Source organism: Oenanthe melanoleuca, chromosome 10, assembly GCF_029582105.1.
Source record: "Oenanthe melanoleuca isolate GR-GAL-2019-014 chromosome 10, OMel1.0, whole genome shotgun sequence".
Classification (NCBI taxonomy): domain Eukaryota; kingdom Metazoa; phylum Chordata; class Aves; order Passeriformes; family Muscicapidae; genus Oenanthe; species Oenanthe melanoleuca.
Window position 1 is genome coordinate 9025014 of NC_079344.1, and position 17272 is coordinate 9042285.

Sequence of the window (17272 nt, forward strand, 5' to 3'; positions counted from 1 at the left end):
AGAGAGCCCTGCTCTGTGTGAGCTGCTCAGCACCAGCCACAGCACTGCTGCATTATCAGTGGTGTTATCACAGATGCATGAGCAGAGTTAACTCCATCCCAGCCAGACCCATGGCTGCTATGGAAGGAAAACTGCTGAATCTGAAAATTCCTGATAACCAGATTGCATTTTCTCCTTCCTTCCTCACATCCACTGCAATGTTAGTGGTTCCTTAAATTAATCTATGATAATGTCCTGTGGGCCTAGAGAAAAAGAGAGGGCATGTCAGGAAGGACCCTGCCTCACTGTTCAGGCTGACAGGGCTAAACCCAATCCACAGTGAGACCAGCAAATCCAACAGTGACTGTTCCTGGATATATTGGGCTGTACTGCCTTGAAGTCAAAGCACAGATACTCTGCAGGGACATGCAACTGGAAACAGAATGTGTGTGATGTGTTTGTGTGCATGACTTGCTCATGAATACATATGATGCATATGTATGGTTCTTTCCTAGCTGTTGAAAGTTTGGAAATGCAGATGCAGATTAAAACAGTTAAAGGTGCTGTCTGGCTTGACTAGAAATTCATCCATGAACTTTGTTCACAAACTGAGCAGGCAAGTAGATTTATTCATTTAGTGAATTTGGTCATTTTTAGCTCTGAATATTTCCTTATGCAAACTCCTGCAGGTTATGCACTCTGTTTTTTTTATTGAGCTTGAAAATGCAAGGCTTCTGAAAGGATTAAAATGTTTTGGAATGAGTTTCTCCAGTCACCGTAGCAGTAGTTCCTAAGAGCTCTCCTGCATTTATGAAGATTAAAGCATCTACTGATTAGTGCAACACTTTGGAAATTGCATAAAACTGGTTGTGAAGGACTCTTGCAGATTGAGAGTCTGATCCAGCAACTGCTGAAATTGATGTAAAGACGAGCGTTAGCAAATGCCACTTTTAAGTGCTTTAGCAGAGGAACAGTTCATTAAAATCAGAGGTTTTTTCCCACAAGTTGAATGCACTGAAACAGGATAATTTTGCCTGCTTTCACACAATTTTGTGTGGGGAAGAGATTTGGCAGAGAACACTCAGAAACAAGCAGCTCTCTTCTGTAGCTGAAGCCAGATGTACTCCTTCTTGCCCTCTGAGGACCAGAGATGTTATTCTGAGTATAAGGTGGGATTGATTTTTTTCCATAGAGTGAAAAGAAGAAAATACCTGAATGGGAGTTCCAATTTGAATTCCATTTTCTCCAAATGTTACTTTGACAGGGGGATGCTCCTAAGCAAGACACATTATCCAATGTGTAGGAGCACTACCTGATAATTAGGAGAATTTGAGCTGTGCAATGCAGAAGTTGGCTCTCACATGTGAGCTGTTCCAGTTGTCTTTTGTTGTGGTTTGCCCCCACCAGTGACTAAGCACTACACAGCCATTCACTCACTCCCCCTGCACAGGGATGGGGAGAGAATCATGAGTGTAAAAGTGAGAACTCGTGGGTTGAGATAAAGACAGTTTAATGGGTAAAGCAAAAGCTGTGCCTGCAATCAAAGTGAAGCAAGGAGTTCATTCACCACATCCTGTGGGCAGGCAGGTGTTCACCATCTCCTTCACACTTGGTTACTTGGGAAGGAAACACAATCACTCTGAATCTCTCCCTCTTCTTCCCCCAGTTTTATATTCTGATTATGCCCCATGGGCTCAGTTGGGGTCAGCTGTGTCCCCCCAAATGCTGCTGCACCCCCAGTCTCCTCTCATCACAGCTGGGCTGGGCTGAAGGGCAGAACAGCCTGTGGCTCTCTGCAAGCTCTGCCCAGCAACAACAAAAACATCCCTGTGCCATCAATACTGTCACCAGCACAAATCCAAAACCACAGCCCCATTCCAGCAACAGCAAAGAAAATTAACTCGGTCCCAGCCAAAACCTTCCATGAAATGATGCTCGGGTGTCTGAGAGACAGTGGAGTAAAAGGAACAACTTCAGTGCCATGGATATGAGAGCTGGATAGCAGCACTAGTGTCTCAGCAGACAGAGACCCTTAAATGCAGTGTTTTTCCCAGCTGGAGTGCCAAATGTCTCTTGATTACCAGGCTCTTGACAGCCTGCCGATGAGGGGCAGAATGCACTTGGCTTTTGAAAAAAAAATACATAAAATGGTAGCTAAGCCACCTCTTCTCCTTTAGTGCTCTCTTAGATGCTCTCAGACTGCATGGATGCTGTGCCTGAAAATTTGATCTTATTTTAAAATATTTATTTCCTGAAACACTGCTTAGGCATTTATTATTTGACAACAGAGAAGCTATTTTAAAACTCCAAATTCTACAGTGTCAGGTTTTCACTCATAAAAATTCAGTCCAAATCTTAAAAAAAAAGTCTGAAGATATGTAAAATGTTCTGTTTGAAAATGGGAGGGGGAGAAGAGCAATTAAAAATGTAAGAATAGAAGCTAATTATGAGCAATTCAGGCAGAGCTTTGTTTAGAAAATGTATCAGTATAAAATGGATAGGTGAATAGATTAGCACTGATTGCAGTTTTTACATATAATAGTCTCTTTTTCATGAGTAATCATTAGCAATTATAATGTGGGCTTTAAATCAGCTTGAGATGGGACTGCACTGTAATATGAATACTAAATAATTGTATGTTCCCAGACAGAAGAAGAAAATAACTTTGTGATTTGGTGTTTAAGTCCATAGTGCAAGTATTTCCTTGGACTGTGTGTCATTTGCTCTCTTTATTTCTGCTCTGAGTTCATTAATGTCACATTGAACACCAAGGTTCATCACACAAATGATTGTTACCTTGTGTTAGCTGGGAGTGGGAATTGCAATTATGCTTTTGAAGAAGTATAACTCCATGTAGTAATTACTGGCATTATTAATTGCTAAGAGAAAAAAAAAAAAAAACAATCCAGGAGATCAAGTAGCTAAAAGTAATGGTGTAACACACTACATGGCTGTGACAGTGGAAATGTATTTGGAGACTGAGTGTGCCAGTTGACCAGTGGCAATTTTCTTCTGAGACTGAAGGTTCTGGGCATCAATAATTGTGCAGGGCTGCATGAGAAGACCTTGCTGTTGGTGCTTGCTAACACCTGGGGTATGGCTTCCTTGGTTGCTAACTGGGATTTTTAGGAGTGCTATGAGCAATAAAACACTTATCCTGATTTGCATCTGCATTTCCGCTCAGGATTGTGACCCTGTTATTTTTGGATCTTTATCCTTTCCTGAAAAGTTCACATTTCTTAAGGGTACACACCTGACTGAGGATGAATTAAGTAGCTCAAGTAAAACCAGCCAAGTGGTCTGTGAGAATCACAAGGCCAGACTCAGTTTTTGTTTGTTGGTTTTGTTAAAATGCTGAGGGGTATTTTTGTTTGCTTTTTTCATGGAAATAACTTGGGATTTTTTTTTCTGTCCACCTGCTAGCTCCTTGTCCCACATCCTACCTCACTTACTGGCTAATTTTAATCAGACTGAAACAGATGTGTAAAGGAATTAAAGAAGAGAATCTTCCATGCACTTTCTGTAAATTGGTGGCCAAGTAAGGAAAAATTAGAGCAGCCTGCATCTTTATTCTCTTAGTAAAGAGTGGGAGAGAAAAATGGTGGAAGGGGAAGGAGTATTGAGCAGAAAACTGTGGGATTAGGCATCATCAACCAGAAAAAGAAAAGTCTCTGCACTACAATGACTGACATCCAGGCTTAAAAATGGTTTTTGACTAGGAGGACAGGAGGGAAGTTCTGGTTTTACTCTCCACTAAGGTCATGTTGATGCTGTTTTAGCACATTTCTGGTTCCAAATAAGCATCAGCTTTTTATCCCAAGTTTTTAAGAATGTCTTGGATACAGGAAGCTGCTCAGCTTTTCTGTAGGCCCAAACAGGGTAATGAGATAGATGTAATTACTGGAAGTAATCCAATAGAGAATTTACATAAATCTCTGAGCTGATATCCAGAAATCATCTAACTGCATGGACTTGGAGATGTAGAGGTTCAGTGCCTTGAAAAGGAAATCCTCTCCTAGATGAAAGCAGGGCAGGTGCAGGTTCTCTGTTGGCTGGGACAGCTCTCCCTGGAGTCTCTGCTTGGAGCAGCTTTTCCTGCTCCCAGGGCTGTCCCCCAGCATCCTTGTGCTGTACCTGCCTCTGCTCTGTTGGCAGCACTGTAAAGACAAGCAAACAAAGACAAGCTGCTCTTTGGCTCTGGTGCTTTGTGGAAAGGTTTGCATTTCTGACAAAATAAAGACAGAATTTTGAGCTTGGTCCTTCTGTGTTGAGTTGGGCTTTACAGGGTGCCAGCTACCAAAAGTGCAAGCACACCCATTTCACAAGTTTAGACCTACAAATTTAGGCAGGAGCTCTTGGGAGCATGCACATATTTTATGGAAATGTAGCCTGGCATGGTTTTTTCTGCCTTCAAATTATATTAGGGGGAAAATGAAGTTACAGCTTAAATAGCCATAAGAAATAATGCCTGGTACTGGAACAAATGGGGGAGGAAAAACCCCAGTGGAAAAAAACCTCAGGGGTCCCATGTGTGTGTGGTCTGTCCCTTCAAGCAGAGACAGGAGGTTATTTCTTATAACACATGCATGGTATGTATGTGTGTGTATTTATCTCCTCTTCTGAAAGGGAAGGAGCCAGCCAGTGCCTCCATGTTTTGATTCTTTGGAGGTCTTTGTTATCCCTTTCCTCCCTAGGGAAGGTTAACCTCTAGAAATATGGGAGAGGGAGATGGTATACTGCAAAAATCTGCATTCTAATGTTAGCTCTGCCCTGAGGAAATGCCCTGCAGGCATAAAAGCACTGCACACATTATACTGGGCCAGTCCAAAATGACTACCACTTCTCCTAACAAGGCCTCCTTTCACAAGTCTTACAAGGTTTCTATAAATAACTGTGTTTTTATAGCCCAACCAACACACTCAAATGTTTTGGGAAATGTGGAATTAATTGCCTTCCTTCTCCCTATGTAGGGATTTCTATGACTAGTTTTTCCACATCCTTATGAGAAGGACATGCTCTCATCCTTTACCCTGTAAGGGCTGATTTACCCCCTGTGTTTGCATCAGCTTGGCTATTAGAACTGTGTTTAATATTTGACTGCAAAAAAAAAAAAAAAAAAAAGTCATCTTATTTTTGATTGAGCTAAAACTTTAAGAAGTCCAAAACCATTAAATTTTAAACAAACCTTATCTGAAGGCAAATGGTTTGTTCCAGTTTCCATTAATCCTTTTTATACATAAAAGTAACCCTTTTCTTTTGGTAATGCCTGAAATCTTATATTAGAAAGAATTGAAGTGGAGCAATTCATCCTTCCCCTGGCATTGAATATTCCTCTTGACTGCAGTGATTCAGAGAGTTGTGAATTATTCTGGTGTTTAAGTGTCCAAACATCTCATGGATGAGCCTTTGAGGGAGGCTCTATCAGGGCAGCCCCAGCTGCTGGCTCCTCTGGAGTTCCTGTGCATTCAGTTGTGCTCCATGGTCACCTTTCTGAGCCTCTGCTGTCCTCATGGGATGAGTTTTTGGAGAGAAACCAGGTGAAAACTGCTGGGTGCTCACTGCTTGCAAAAAGCCCTGCTGGCTCTGAGAGCTCCACCTTTGTAATAAATGAATTGAGTCACTGTGGGATTTGGTTTAAATTCTGAGTCTTTCCCCTTTCCATTTGCTTTAAAGGAATTTGTGTCCATTCTTAATATTTTGGGGTTTTTTGCACTGTGTACAAGTGTTTTAGCACTTGAGGCAGGGGCTCTATGAAATGAACGAAACAAATTGGCACAGAGTGAGATGGAGTCAAGAAGAGCTTCCCCCCTCCTCCCCCAGGTGCCTGTGAGTGATGTGAGCAGTGCCAATCCCCAGCCTGTGAGCAGCCCCAGGAAGGCATTCAAGTATGAAAGAAATGATAGATCAGGTGCTGAAGGAGAGGTTAGAATGTCTGTTAGCCTCGAGTCAGATAATAGTGTATATGTTAGGGATAAACAGATGCACAGCTGTCCTTAATCTTTCATCATTCTGTTTATATACAGAAATAAATGTGTTTCCTCAAATGTAAAGTTACTGTACTCATTTAAACAAACATTGTGTTTATATGGGAAACCTCATCCTTTATCTAGTCCATAAAGGCAACAGATCTTTTATTTTCTCCTACTATAAAGGGGCTTCTGGAAGAATGATCTCTTAGTCTTCCTTTAAGATTTTGTGCTGTCCCTTGAATAACCTTGTGAAGAGCTGAAACAAATGGAAATCCCTGTGTGAGCAAATAGCAATATGAGGATTACACAGAATTCATGTAATTTCCCCAGTAATAGATTGCCATTAAGGAATGTGAGTAACAAGGCAAGCTCTGCCTGCTCTGAATCAAGGAAGTGGTGCCTGCCCTGACCCTCCCATGTTTTTTCACCAGGGGGTTGAATTTCAATTTCCATAGGTGATTGAGGTTTTTGACAGCTGGACTTTCTGTCGTGCTGGATCTGAGTCCCTCTGAGAGTGCTCTAGTTTGCACCCCTGCTGTACAAGCTTGCAGACAGGTTGAGGTTTCTTTGTACTCGAATTCCCCTCACCTCCACATCTGGCTTGTCTGTGCGGAGCTGATAAGGTATCAGCACATCTGAGCAGGGAATGATCTCTTCTTGCTCCATTCTTCCCCTCCCGTGATTTGTAAGTGTTAAAGCACTCATCTGTTCTGGCAGCTAATGTATGCAGCCTCTCAATAGCTAATATCCTGTCACAGGCAGCACAAACCGGCTTCATCTGGTTCGCTGCTTTAGCAAGCAGCCGAGAAAATGTAGGTGAAATGAGGAGCTGAGTGTGGCGGGGAGACTGTGCAGAGCAGGAGATGGCACAGGAGATTGTGCTGCTAGCAAAGATCTGCCCTGTGCTGCTCGCAGCTCTTTGTGCTCTGCAGCTCTCAGCTCTGTTACTCTGCAGTGCGAGCAACTTCTCCTCGAGGGTCCAAAATGCAGATGCATAAAATCTGCAATGAATTGTAACTTGGCGGAGATGACCAATAATGGGAAGAAAAATTGATTTTTGTGTCTGCAGAGTCCATCATCCTGCATCTTTGGAAGTCTGATTCATTTGCTTTATTTGCTAAATAAATTAGTCATTTGGTCTCCAAATGCCTTTTTGCCCTGATAGGCTGAGGAAGGAGTTAATAAAAACAATTCAAACCCCAGGCTCCCCCAGAGCTGAACAAAATCTTTTGCACCTACAGACAATCTGGCAGAATGAAGCTCTGTCATTTTACTGTCAGCTGTGCCTTTTCCTCTGCCTTCCCCTTAACGTTTTCACAACTTTCCCTCCCACATTACCCTGTGCTTTAACAATACAAAGAAGAAGAAGTGAGTGCAAACCAAGATGTACTTGTGTTTTAAAGTTCAGAATCTTGCTTTGATCTTGTCATCTCCAGGGCTTTGTTTAACGATGTGCCCTAAATTGCAGATTATTTTATGGGTTCAGTGGGAACTGGAAGTGACTGGAGCTGGAAGTGACTTGTAATGTATTTCTTGGCTCTCCTGGAAAAAGCAGTGAGGAGTGCTTTTGGGAATTGCTGTTAGATCCAGCTCTTGCTGTGCCAGTCAGTGACATTTTTGGGGAGATGGATGATGGAAATCTCCAGAAATACTGTGCAGCAAAGCAAGAGTAAGACTCTTTACCTCTTCAGGGGGCCAGATAGGATTTTAAAACTTAAGAGATGGGGACAAGGCCAGAGGCTCAAGGATGGTGACCTCTCTGAATAGATTTCTTCCATTATGAGGGATTGTTGCAATATCTGGAGCAGCTCAGCATCTCAGCTGTGTGGATCTCCAGCCTTTGGAAGTCAGCAAAGGAAAGCCCTAAGGCTGTGACAATGCTATTTCTTTTTTGACTTAAATTCTGTTCAATCTCCTCTCAGATGTATGATGGTGATAATCTTAACTTCCTTTCTGTTGCTTCTTTTTATACCATAAAAATGTTTGCATCAGACTTAACTGTAGCTTCAGTGGTAAAAGTTAAAAGCCAGAATCTGTGACACTGCCAGAGTCTGAGCTGGCTGCTAAGGGATTGAATGCCTGGGGGAGTTCAAGGGCCAAGAGCAGGGATGGATGGATGGGTGGAAGACAGACCTGCCTCCTGACTCTTCACACATCACTCTGGGGGAGGTTATTTCAGAGCTTGTGTGCCCTATGGCCATGATTCTGGAGCTTTTGATTGTTAATAATACTCTGTAGACACCATCTGAAAAGTGATATCTATTGCTCCAGAGCCTGAGCTCACTGAGGCAGTCACCTTGGCAGACCCACTTGGTTCCTGTACCCATGGAGACAAGTCAGATGTTCTTTGCTGTCTCAAGGAGCTAAATTCAGACACCTTAGCTCCTGGTGCTTACTTAATTTTTTGTTTCTTTTTTTTTTTTATTTTTTATTTTTATTTTATTTTTATTTTATTATTTTTTTTTTTACCTAGGATAATAGTCCCTTGCTGCTGCCAACAGCTCTGTTTATTCTATATATAAATATGCAGTGTGATAGGCCTTTGTTTGTAATCAGCTGCCTTTTGTTACATGGTACCCCAGTGCACTGAGCACACACAAGAAGGATAAAGATGATGTAAGTTTATCTGAAGTTGAATTCCCTAGCTTGAGTGAGTTTCATATTGCCTTGTAAATAACATCTGAGTGATGTTTTGGTGTTGAACTTACATACAGGATTCCATCTTGTGTACTTGTGTTTTCTATAAAATTAAAATTTTTATACTGATCTCCTTTTAATGCTTATACTTCCTAATGTTTTCTTAGGGAGTGTTCTCTCAGCATGAATTTCACAAAATACTGCACCCAACAAACCAACTGGTCTGGCAGTCATCTGAATCTTGTTCTACAGAAGGGTTGATTAGCCTGTAATAATTTCTGAGCTATAGGAATAGCCTAGAGGTGATAAAAATGAGGATATATCAATAATGAATAAATCAGTGATGAGTAAAATAATTTCCTTGCTGGTAACTTTTAATCTTGAGCAATGCTTTCAGCAGGGTGGTTACTTTAAAAAATGCCTTTTGAAAGTGAGCAGCTCCCAGAGAGACAAGGCTCTCAGCCTTTGAAATCTGTGCCACTTCAGTGTGCTGCAGCTCCTTTGTGTGCCTGGCCATGCCACATACCAAAGGTCCTCACGCTTTCCTGTGCAAAGGCACACCTTGGAGCTGGGGGAGGTGGCTGCTTTCAGGCTGACAGTGAGGAGCACTTTGCTCTCTGTAGAAATTCTTGGAGAAATCTGATATGTATTTGACTTTATCCCTTTATGTTTAGTCACAATATGCAATTTTAAGAACTCTTGTTACCGAAAAGTTCTCTTTGTAGCAGGGAGAAATGGGGATTATAGAACACTGCTGATTTTTCTACCTCTGTTCTGCTGCTGCTGTTGGCTTAGAGTGTAGGAAATGTAAGCTGAATTGAGCTGTCAGCCCCTATTAGGTATAAATCTTCATGTGGTAACTGAGCATGAAAGCTAAACAAGGTGTTACAGGTCACTGTTTGGTCATTTTCTGATATCACCCATCATTTCATAATCTTATTGTGGTGATGGTAGAGAGGGTGAGTGGAAAAACACATAGAACAATGGAGCTTCTGCTTCAGTGTAATTAAAAATTTGTATTTGTTGAATGCTCCTTTCAGTTTGCTAAATACTTGTGCATCTTTGGCTGGCTGATATAGGGCAGATGGCAGGGGAGCCAAGGATGAATTAGGTGATCTGGGTTTGTGTTAATTTTTGGGGGACTCCTGAGAGACCTTGCCATCACAGAAAACAAACATTGGAATCAAGAGGTCACTGCTGATGAGTTTGCCTCACTTCATCTGTATGTTCTGGCCTGAAATGCAATTTCTGACCACAACTTTGCTGTTTCTTCTTAGTCACTAAACAGTTACAGCAGCTTATGTGTGGCTCCTACAGCTCCTTTGACAAAAATTTGGAGAATACTTGTAGGCAAGCATAAATTGTTTTCCATTAAAGGATTTTTATTTTGGGGAAATGTAATTAAAGCAGTGTTCATAAGGTGGTGTAGGTGTTTAGGGATTATTAGACACTAATGTTGGTTGATGACTAAGCAGACAGATGTATTCACCCCAATGGTTTTTCTGTCCCCATTTGATTGAGAGGTGCTGTTGTTGTCTCAAAGGTGGAATCTTAGGTTCTGCTGGTGGAATAAGCCTGTGGGGATGTGTGCTGGGCACTTTTCTTTCACAGGCTTCCTGAGGGGTGAAAGGTTTCTCAGCCACAGGTTCTCCAATCTATTGATTTGTCCTGCTGCACCCAGGTGGCCACACAGGAGCATCTCTGTGGTGAGGAGGCAGATGCTGAGGTGTCTCTGTGCAGGTTATAAAGGAGAGTGGAGCAGTGCAGATGGGCTCTGCTCTGTGCAACAAGCACATCTTGCTCTGTCAAGTCCCCATGGGGATGGGGAGCTCACACTGTGCTCAGTGTGCCCATGGCTTTGCATCCCTCCCTCTCAATATACAGGGGTTGTGCCTAGGAGGATAAATGTGTGCTCAGGAGGAGACCTGTAAACCCCCTTTGTTGTGATAGACAGTATTTGTGTTTTTATGACCTCCTTTAAAACTCACATTCCTTACAGAACAAAGGAACTGGGTCGATCAGTGGAGCTTTCTGGAAGGAAAGTGCTTTTTCACAGGAGCACTTGGGAAAGTGCAGCTTTTCAGGAGCCCTCAGGCAGGGCAAGGAATGGGAAACACTGGAGCCAGAAGCCTGGAACGGGGCAGTGATGGTGGAATATGGACCAGACTTCAAGGAATATTGCATTGTGTGTTCTGATGCACTTTGGTCACTAGGTTAATAAAAATAGACCTGGAATTAAGAGCCTGCCTGGAGGAACAGAACTGTTGTCAGCTCTCCATTAAATGAGTTTAAAGGAAGGCTTGTGCTCCACATGGATGGTTGAGTGTTTTTAAAAGATTAAAATTTAAGTGCTCTCATCTCTGGACATAGATACAACTCTTCTAGTTTAGTTGTCTGTATTTAAGTGGCCCACATTAACTTGCAAGGTCAGATTGTTGGAGATTTCTGTTGCAGGCTAGAGCTCTTAAAACTTCTGGACTTTACAATGGTTCTTTGTTTTTTTTCTTTGTGTGTGCTCATTCTCTAAAATGAAATTATACAAAGCTGGAATCTTCAGTTCCTCTCACCCTAATCAGTGGTATCAAACTGCTGCAGAAACACACTGAAGGAGAGGAGAGTTTGTTCTTGCATCTCTTGGTTTGTTGGGTCCCCAGGGCTGGCTGCTCTGCTCTGGGAACAGCTGAATTTCATAACACAAGGCCAATGTTATGGTCCACAAACAAAACAAGAAGCAGAATGTGGAATTTGTTTGCAGGAATTTTAAAGAGTCAATGAATAGGACTTGATGGAAGCAATTTTTTCCAGTCCTTTCTATGTGCAAATGCTTTTGTTGAATTCCTGCAGAGCACTTACACATGTCATAGCTTGTGACCCTGTGATGTAAAACACTTTGATTCCCTCCAGAGGAAGTGGTCTCGTTAGGAATGGGACCAAGCATAGATGAAAACACAATAATTCCCAGAGTCTGACTCCAGCTGTTGCTTAGTTAAAAGCTACTTTTCTGGCATTATAAATGAAACAAAGCAAGACAAAGAAAAAGAGAAATCCAGGACATTCAAATGTGATTGAGTTACTTTTTCAGTTGAAAAAAGTATTTTCTTAATCGAACATGAATGTTTGTAACATTTAAAATACACTTTTCATTAAGTTTTTTTTTGTCCTATAAGAGACAATCTCATCTCCCAATTCATCCTGACAGATTTGAAATGTGGTTTCCTGGTCAAACTACCTCTCACCCAACCCCCATGAAATTGCTGACAATTTTTCTGGCCAGCAACAGAATTTATCTCCTAAAACATATCCATTGTTTAAGGCTGGAATGCTGGTGGTGTTTAGGAAAGCAGAATTTGGATTTTGTGGAAATGAGGCCTTAAAATCAATCCCTGAGACTTTTTGTAATTACTGCTGGGCTGAGTGTTTTGGCAGAGCACAGGAGATGCTCTCACCCTGCTTAGGAGCCTCCTGCATCTCCTTCTGTGAAATCACTGGGTGTCTGAACAAAAGACAAGTGTCCTGCATTTATTTAAAGTTCATCTTGTGTGTCCTAAACATCCTTTCCTGGATTTTTAAGCTGTAAAAACAGACATCAAGGCAGAACAGGAGCAGGTTTGAAGTGAAACAAAGATGTAAAGCTGCTTTGTTGTTGAAGTTAGGTGTTGGGCTGAGTTGCTGCTGGATGATAGAACCAAGTTCTGAGCCTTGCCTGTGACCAGAGGGGCAGAGAGGGAAACTCATGCTGTGATTCTGTGCTCTGCTTTGCAAAAAGCCTTCTCCAGCTGGTGTGATGGAGTGGGAGGAGATCTCAGTTTGACTGAGGCCACTGCCTGAGCTTTTTGCACTGGTGTGGCTCCTCCTGTTCCCGTGGTTTGCAGAACTGGGTCCCACCAGCTCTCAGGCACCTGTTGGACTTTCTAGGCTGTTGCCTGCCCTTCAGACACACTTCAGAGTGTCTTTTCTTTATAGGTATTCTTTGGAGCAAAATGAATGAAAGAATCATTATTACACAAAACCAGGAATATTTGAGGCAGCAAATTATAGATTGAATTTCTTAGAAACATAGATGATTTGAAAAGGAGAAAAAAAACCCCAATTAATTTTTTTTTTCCCTTCCAGTTGGGTATTTCCAAAATACTTTTTCCATTTTTCCAGCAATTAAGTGAGTGGGTGGTCAGCCCTGTGGCTCCAGGCAGGGGATGCACGTTGCTGCATTGCCACCTGATGGTGAGGCAGATGTGGAGTGGTGCCATATCTGTGGCTGTGTTTTGGCAGTGGCAGGAGGGAATTGAACAAAAATGGCCAGAAAAGCACTTGTCTCCTGTGACTGGGTCATAAATATTAAAGCAGGGGCTTCCTACTTTTGGAAGGCACTTGTTGGTTTTCCAAATTCAATACCAGAAGGAATGAGATGGTCATCACAGATCATCCACTTGAATGTTTTAATTGGTATTCTTTAATCCTCCTGGGTTTGAATTTCGTGCAGAGCAGCTGATTTTGCAACAGCTGGCTTGAGGCAATCAGTGCATCCTTCCTCTATAAATGCCTGGCTGGGGTACCTCCAACTTCATGTTTTCTGTAAAAATGCAGACACAAGAGTACAGCATAATAGGCTAAGGTATTTCTAATGCTGTATTCCCATAAAAAATATTTTAAAAATTATAAACTGCCCATATACTTGAAGCATGTTTAGCTGAAAGAGGCATTTGCCTTAGTACTATATTTCTAAATTAAATATGTTCTGGATTTAAAGACCTAGATTCAAACATTCAGCATCACTTACCACTGAAAGTATATTTTGACATTTCTACAGCTTGCAAGCACACACTTTACAGGTACTGGCAAATTATGCAAATGAGCAAAGCCCTTTGGCAGATTTTCTGCTTGTTTAAGTATTTGCTGTGAGTGTGTAATGTACCTGTCAGGTGCTCATGGTAATGCCCATTCAGAGGTGCTCAGAGATTTCAGTGGTAGGATTTGTGCCACCATCCCCAAAAGCACAAATTCTAAGATTCATCCTGGACAGTTTTATGCTTACAAAATTCAGTGTTTTTTGTGCCTTCTGCTAATTATTTTTTTTGGATACTGCTTGAAGCTGCTCCTGGCAGGGCTGAAGAGACAAGTCTGGGCCTGGGGCACAGAAATTTGGGGGTTTACTGGGGCAAACTTCACCTCTCTGCTCTTTCTTGCTGTGGTGGGGCAAGAAGGGTCCATGTAGAGAGGGAGAGGGATATATTATTTATATATATTTATTTATATATATTTTATTTATAGATATATATTTAGACATAATATGTCTAAAGTTTGCATAGAATTTGCTGTCTGTATCTCTTCCTTTTGGAGAATCAGAACAATTAAAAGTGTGGGAGAAAACCAAGTCTGCATCAGAGAGATCTCTTGCTGAATAAACTTCAAGACACCTCAGCTTGCTGTGGCTTGGCACAGGGCTGATTTTGAATTTTGCCAACAAAATACAGTTTCTTGTGTCCCAAGCACTCTTGCTCTATTTTTGAGGGTAGTATTGTGGTGTGTTTTTCTCTCAGATATAAACTCTACATGGTTCAATTCAGAGGATTTAATCATATTTTTGTAGGGCACTCAGGGTGTTTCCTTCCAGCTTCATTGTAGCTCTACTGTTTGAAGTGTAATATGGTGGATTCTCAATGTTTGTGTTGAGATACATTATGTGATAACTTCTTGCATGGAAATATGTGTATTCAAAGATGCTGTTGGAAAAAAAAAACTTGTTTTCTGAAAGCAAAAGGCTGTGCACAGCCTCAGATTTAAGCAGCTTTTTCTCAATTTGATAATGGGATTTCTTTTGGAGTAAAAAGACTGTATTTGGAGGTGATACTACTCCCACTGCAAGGCAGATAAGCAAAATCCAGGCTGTAATTCCAGAGCATTGCATTGCTCAGGTTTTTGTCCAGGCAATTCAAATTTTCTTCTGTGTGTTGTACACAGATCATGATTTATACATTAAAAAAGTGTTTTCTTGCACTTGCTTATCAGCCTTGGCAGATGCTGCTGCACAGAAGAATGTAGTGCTATTGTTTTGTCACACAGATAATCTACTGTATGGAATTGTATTTCTTTTCTGTCTGCAGTGCATTTATTATCACCACTGAAAGATTGTTAACATAAGGTAAATACCACATTTACAGCAGGGCTAAAGGCAAATTTAGATTTTATTAAAAGAAGCCTCCTTGGCTATCAGCTGTGCAGTAGAGGAATTTCAATGTATAACCTGCAGGGCAGCTATCCTGCTCTAAAATAGACTTTTTTAATTGCAGACTGAGAAGGATCTCATTCCCAAACAAATGGCTTATCCTTGAATGTGAACCAAGGGGTAGAAATTGCATATTTTGACAGAATCCAGACACAGGTTGCAAATTCCCATTTAAAACAAGAAGTCTGCTTCTGCAAGGGATTTAGAGTATTTGTAAAGCCTCAGAGGACAGTTGGCTTGGTTGCTGTTTTTTTAAATACAGCAGAGTATTTTTCCTTTTCTTAGAAGAAAAGGTGCATACCAGTGAAAAAGATATTGGTGGGAGTTTGTTTTTCCTGGTGATGAAAAAATAAAATGGATATTTTTCCTTACCTCCCACTGTGCCCTAACTTTTAACCAAGGAATCCCAGAAAGGGCACTTCTAAGGATCTGAAATTCAACAGCTTTGCTGCACCAAGAGCTTTTTTTGACAGCCCTCTTGCTGTTTTGGGTATGATTGCAGAATGACAAGGCAGGAAAATCCTGGCAAAGTGCTCATTCATTATCCCCAAAGTTCCTGGTGCTGCTGGTGTATGTTCAACTACTGCTTGAAAAAGAGTATTCAGGTGTTTTTCTTAGGCAGAATGCATCTCTGCTGCAAATTAAACACCCTCACAGGTGGCTGGTGGTCGGTGTGAGCTCATGATCAGTTTTGGATGTGGGGTTTGGAAGTAGAACTGTGGTGGTCTGGGAAATCAGTGCCCTCTAACAGCAGAGTGTTCCTAACACTGTGTGAAATGAAAAACTGCACGTGGGGATGGACAGCAATTACTGTCACAGATAAAAAATGATCCATGGAAATAAGCATGCATAAATCCACTCTGGGGAGGGAAGCCAATTATCATCTCTGAAAAGCTAAAAGCCCTGAGCACTTGAGGGAAAAGCACTCCCCAGTAGCTGCTGCACAAGGCTCTGCATCCTTCATGAAAACTCTTAAAAACATGGACTTGATGGGCCACCCATACCTGTGTCTGTGGCTTGCAATTTAACATCATTGAGAGCTTTGTGGATGCTGATGTGACAAAACAGCAGATTAATCAGATTTCATTCCACTGAAAATCACACTCATGCTACAACTAGTTCAGTAATTGTGCCTGCAGAGTGTGCATGTGGTGACAACAAAAGTGTCTACTTCTCTTTTTAATTATTTGTTGTGCTTATTTTTAAAAATGTAATTTAATTCTTTTTTTTTTAGTTTGACATTTTATTTTCATTTTCCCCCCTCTGATCTCTGTGAGTGGAGAAAGAAGTTCCCAGATTGCAATGGACCCAGACTTGCTCCTGCAGCCATCCCTGAACACTGGGAACATCATGTCCCTCTCCAGGAGGATGGGATGCCCAGGGAAAATCTACTGGTGAAAGGGTTGTGGTTGGAGGTGCCCTGTTGGGGTTCTGCAGGTGCCTTGAGCAGAATTCCTGAGCTGGGTGCCAGAAATGGGCAGGAGCAGCCAGTTCTGCTGTGGGAGGAGAGTGCTGCTGCTTTGAGCAGGTACACAGCATCTTCTGTGAGTGATGAGCTGCAAACTTTTAACATGCCTACTGCTGCTCTTTGACAGAAGAGCTACCCAGGGGATGAGGTTCAGACAATTATCTGAATTTGGGATGTTTAAAAAAAACCATGAGACTTATGCAACTTTCCTTTTTAGTGAGTCTGAAACGAAAATAATTTACAACTTTTAATTTTTATTTCTTAGATAGCTACCAAAGCCTTGATGCTGTTGTACATTAAAAAAAAAAAAAATCTGTAGAGGAGTTTTTGGAAATGGGCTTATTTTTTCTTTTCTTACTTGTATTTTACACGAGGTATGCACACAAATATGCTCTGTTTAAGGAAACATTAGTGATTTCCCACTGTGGAAAAAACTGGCTTATCTGAGCCTGTCACACTTGCCTGATATTAATTGATGAAATATTCATTTTAATTTCAAATCCCATGGCTCTATGAGCACCCTGAGCAGCCTGCAGAGGTCACAGCCATTGCTGCTGGAGCAGGAACACCCAGGGGAGAGGGGGAAACAGGACTGGTGTCCATCTGGCACAAATGCCCCCAAAAGAGCCTTTTGTGCCCCTCTGTGACATGCCCTGAGCTCTGCCCTGGGGTTCTGCCCTGCTGTGTCCAGCTACCCCTGCCCTGCTGTGCAGCCTCTCCCCAGGAGAAAACTGGGTCCTGCTCCTTCCTGCTGCCACCTCCCTCCCAGCTGCAGACCAGATCCTTGCCCTCAGTGGTGGGGGATATTTCCATCTCCCCCCAGGCTGCCCAGGGTCCTGCTGTGCTTTTCAACAATTGCTGCTCTGGTACCTGTTAATTCCTTGTACTGAGCTGCAGTGCTCATCTTGGGGAATGAGACCTGTGTGAAAAGCTGGTAGCTCTGCCAGGAAAATGGGCTTGCAATTAGATTTCAGCTACACAGGGAAAGGAGACAAT